The sequence below is a fragment of the Lactuca sativa genome, chromosome 6, assembly GCF_002870075.4.
Source record: "Lactuca sativa cultivar Salinas chromosome 6, Lsat_Salinas_v11, whole genome shotgun sequence".
In the NCBI taxonomy this organism is placed as follows: Eukaryota; Viridiplantae; Streptophyta; class Magnoliopsida; order Asterales; family Asteraceae; genus Lactuca; species Lactuca sativa.
The window spans coordinates 15,654,923-15,659,975 of record NC_056628.2 but is presented as its reverse complement, the minus strand read 5'-3'; the positions used below and the strand labels follow the sequence as shown (position 1 = coordinate 15,659,975).

Sequence of the window (5,053 nt, the reverse complement as noted above, 5' to 3'; positions counted from 1 at the left end):
GTTCCATAATGGCGAAATAAGTGGCATCGTGTATCTTTTCCGAAGCCTCCATAAACTTCATCAAAATGGTCTCTAGGTCGGGTTTCTTCTCGACCGGTGGCTGCTCCTTTTGATAAAGGCCTCGACCTGTCTGCCTATATTTCTCTTCTTTTTGCTTCTTATACTCTTCATATGGCAACCACTCCTTCTTCGGTTTCCTCCAGTCCTCATCAAACTTATCCCCACTAGAGTAGCACACTTGAGCTTTTCTGTTCCCAAACTCATCTACATTGCAGTCCTTGGTCAAGTGTTGATCACTGCATCTCTTGCACCTTACTCTTATGGCATGTATCGACTGGTCCATTTGTGTTATCCTACGATCCATGTTATTCAGCATGGCCATGACAGCTGCAATTTCTTCAGTTTGGGTCCCTCCACCGCCTTTGATTCCATCTTGCCTTGGGTTGTGGTATTCGCAAGAGTGTTTTGCGAATTCTTCAATTAGCTCCTTGACCTCCCTTGGATTTTTCTTTGTCAATGGTCCTTGAGAATCAAGGAGTTGTCTTGTCATCACATTGACCCCATCATAAAATATTGACATCTCTTGCTGCACATTTAGGTCATGTTGAGGGCAATTTCTGAGCAAGCCCTTGTACCGCTCACATGCTTCGTATAGTGACTCCCCCGGTTGTTGCTCAAAGTTGGCTATTGCCTTCTTGAGTTTGGCTATCTTGGATGGTGGGAAAAACTGGTCCAGGAATTGCTCACGCATTTGAGCCCATTGGTGATTGTACCCGGTGGGAGTGCTTTCAACCACTCTTTAGCAGCTCCTTTGAAAGTGATGGGAAGCATCCTAAGCAAGACTGTGTTTCTGTTGACATTTGGGACATTGAAGTAATCCTCAATGTCATTGAATTCATCTAGATGCTTAAAAGCATCCTCATGATCTTTCCCGAAAAATGGGATGTCCTTCAGTGCGGTCAATATGTGTCCTTTCAGCTCGAATGTGGCAGTGGCAGGTATTGCGGGTTGGACTAAACCGGGACCCATATCTTCTCGGATCCGCTTCTTGTAAGCTCCCATGGACATTTCTTCAATCGCTGCCATCTCGTTCCTTGGCTTGTTCTTGGGTTCGCTCGTGTGTTCTTCAAATTCTGGCTCGGTATCGCTTTCGGACTCGGTTTGGACGGGTGTATGATCCAAATGCTCAAGATTGCTCTTGTGCTTCGCTGATGAACTTGACTCTCCTGTCTTCTTTCCCGACTTCCTAGAAAAAGCTGAATTCAATTCTTGCAAGGGCGTCTTTTTCTTGTGAAGTGTAGACTCGGGGTCTTCAAGTGGTGGCACCAAGTGTGTGTTTGAGCTTCTGGTCATGAACTCCTGCAACTTGCTAAACTAAAAAACGTAAAACTGAACTAAAATATGAAAAACTAACTTCAAACTAAAAAAAATCTAGTTTTTAACTGTCCACGTCATGGCCAGAGTAGTGCCACGTTGTGGACTCTGTGAATAACAAAAAAATTATTTTGCTGAAAAATTAACTTTTTGTGGGTTTTTACTCCACAAGAAGGATCGATTAATTTAATGCAAATAAATGAGCTCAAAACTAAGCCGTTCCCTGGCAACGGCGCCAAAAAATTGATGTGCACAAAAGTACTCACTAATTTTAATATTTATAACCTAACAAACTTAACTAACTATGCACTAATAGGCAGTGTACCTAGTCAGATTACAGTATAGCTTGGGTAAGTCGGGTGTCGATCACAGTGAACGGCGTTCTAATTAATTTACTTACTATTAAATTAACCTAATTTATTAACAAGTTTAAAAGGGATTTTATCTAGTTTTACAAAATCAGATGAACTTAAATCAAATTCAATAAATAAAAACACACTCTTGTTTAGTTTGAATCCACTTCTCCCTTATGGCTAGCTAATGATTACGGATTATTAAGTTGGTTTTTAGTTGTATTAGTAATTTAGTTCTAACTTACCGATAATTAAATAATTCATGTCAAACCATGTATGTTCACACATAATTAAACACAAAACTAATTATGAATGTAAATATGTTATGTAGGATTTGTTGTATAAACGCAATTATGGTCACAATACACGTTCTCTAGCACAGCTAAGCTTTATTTATTCTAATTACTAACTAAGATTGGTCAATCCTAGCTCAAACAATTCAATGTTCACTAAATCATTAGGTAAATATGTTCATGCAGTTTAATGGTCACTAAGCTACACAGAACATGCAATCAAGCAATTAGATAAACAAATAATAGCATGCTAGGTTATTCAAATCAAACACAAGCAATTTTTACCAACTAAACTTAATCCATAAGCATATAACTATTCATAAGTTTAAAGCTTCATCTAGCTAAACAAGAGTAGCTAGATTCAGCTGCTCATCATAGCAACTAAACAAACACAGCTAAAAATAATGAAAGACATGTTCTTATTTAACTAAAATAGAAACGTTTACTCCTTTTGGTGTTGAAAACCCTCTTCCAGAACCTTTCTTTCGCTCTTAATCGTCTCCTGGAACTCTTTTCTTCTACCAAAAGCTTCTCCTTTTCGTAATAATCAGGAGGACTTATATAATCCTCAAAAACCCGCGCCACGTCGTGGACAGATGCGCCACGTCGTGGGCTTCAAGCAATCTGTATCCTTCAAGGAAATCCTCCGTGTCGCGATGTTTATCTTCTGGAACACCCGTGCCACATCGTGGGCTTCATCGCCACATTGTGAATTGAGTGTTTATCATGAATTTATTATTTTCTTGTCTTTCAAGCCTCCCATGTTCCACATTTTGGCACTTTTGGTCCCTCTCTTCAAGAATCCTTTATATTGACTGCAAATAACAATTTAGAGTCATAAGTATCATTATTCTAAGCATATTATCAATTTATTAATAAAAATGTACTTAAATATTGCCTAAAAATAAGTATAATTATGGCAATATCAGTTCGCTCCGGATGTGCATTGATTATCGTGAGCTGAATAAGCTAATGGTCAAGAACAATTACCCATTGCCGAGGATCGATGATTTGTTTGATCAGTTGTAGGGAGCATCTTGTTTCTCCAAGATTGATTTGAGGTCTGGGTATCATCAGTTGAGGGTGCGAGAGGAGGACGTCTAGAAGACAGCATTCTGGACTCGTTATGGTCATTACGAGTTCGCGGTGATGCCTTTCGGACTCACCAACGCACCGACAGTGTTCATGGATCTCATTAACAGGGTGTGCAGACCGATGTTGGATCACTTAGTGATCGTGTTCATCGACGACATATTGGTGTATTCGAGATCCAGAGAGCAGCATGAGGAGCATTTGAGAAAGATCCTCGGAGTTCTGAGATCAGAGAGGCTTTATGCCAAGTTCGTCAAATGTGAGTTCTGGCTACGAGAGGTTCAGTTTCTGGGGCACCTCGTTAACCAAAATGGGATATTGGTCAATCCGGCCAAGATTGAGGCGGTCATGAGATGGGAGGTGCCGAGATCTCCCACCGACATTAGGAGTTTTCTGGGTTTGGCCGGCTATTATCGGAGATTTATTAAGGATTTCTCCAAGATTGTCGTGCCACTCACCAAGTTGACCCGGAAGGGTGTTGCGTTTTCTTGGGGTTCGGAGCAGTAGACGTCATTCGAGACACTTCGCCAGAAATTATGCGAAGCCCCAATGTTAGCTCTTCCGAAAGGGATGGAAGATTTCGTGGTATATTGTGATGCATCGATATCCGGATTGGGAGTGGTGCTTATGCATAGGGGGCATGTGATTGCAGATGCATCGAGGTAGCTTAAGCCTCATGAGTCGAGATATCCCACTCATGATTTGCAGCTGGGAGTGGTAGTGTTCACTCTCAAGATCTGGCGACATTATCTGTATGGGGTTCGGTGTACAATATACACGGACCACAAGAGCTTGAAGTATTTGATGGATCAGCCCAACCTGAATATGCGCCAGAGGAGGTGGTTGGACGTGGTAAAGGATTATGATTGTGAGATCCTATACCACCCGGGCAAGGCTAATGTGGTAGCCGATGCATTGAGCCGTAGGGCGGAGGGCGCCCCAATACGAGATGTTTGTTTGAGATTGACAGTGATGACCCCGGTGTTGGATGCTATTCGTGGGGCCCAGGTTGAGGCTGTGAAGCCAGAGAGCCAGTAGAGAGAGAGAGTTGTCGGGCTGGTATCGGTATTTGTTATCGATAGTCGGGGGCTTATGACATTTCAGGGTCGGATTTGGGTACCGTCCGTGGGCGGCACGCGTACCATTTTGATGGAGGAGGTTCATCGATCGAAATTCTCGATCCATCCCGAGGCCACTAAGATGTATTTAGACTTGAAAAAGGATTATTGGTGGCCCTGTATGAAGAGGGATGTCGCATAGTTTGTAGAGAGGTGCTTGACCTGTCGTAGGGTGATGGCCGAGCACCAACGTCCACATGGTAAGCTGCAGCCATTAGAGATTCCTGAGGGGAAATGGGAATAGATTACCATGGATTTCATCACCAAATTGCCAAGGACCGCGAAGGGTGTCGATGCAATTTGGATGATTGTGGACAGGTTGACGAAGAGTGCTCACTTCCTGGCCATCAGTGAGAGCTCTTCCGCGGAGAAGTTGGCAGAGATGTAAGTGAGAGAGGTGGTATCGCGGCCTGGAGTGCCGATGTCGATTGTCTCAGATCGAGATGTATGTTTCACTTCCAGATTCTGGAAGAAGTTTCATGAGGAATTGGGTACTAAACTGCATTTTAGTACCGCATACCACCAATAGACTGACGAGCAGAGTGAGCGGACGATTCAGACGCTCGAGGAGAGGCTCCGAGCATGTGTGTTGGATTTCGGCAGGAGTTGGGACACATATTTGCCCTTGGCGGAATCCTCTTACAACAACAACCATCATTCGAGCATTGGCATGCCGCCCTTTGAGCTGTTGTATAGGAGGAGGTGTCAGACCCCTATTTGCTAGGGAGTGGTAGGGCAGCGTGTGATGGGTAGTACTGAGATTGTGCTTCAAACGATAGAGCAGATCTAGCAGGTCAGATAGAGGTTGTTGACCGCTCAGAGT

At 43.1% G+C, this 5,053-nt stretch overlaps 1 non-coding gene across 1 annotated transcript; it reads left to right on the top strand.

The window, feature by feature from the left end:
• Positions 1-596: 596 nt before the first annotated feature.
• Positions 597-703, top strand: LOC111918071 (small nucleolar RNA R71). The gene has a single exon (XR_002859082.2). It is a non-coding gene; the product is annotated as a small nucleolar RNA R71 (small nucleolar RNA).
• Positions 704-5,053: the final 4,350 nt, after the last annotated feature.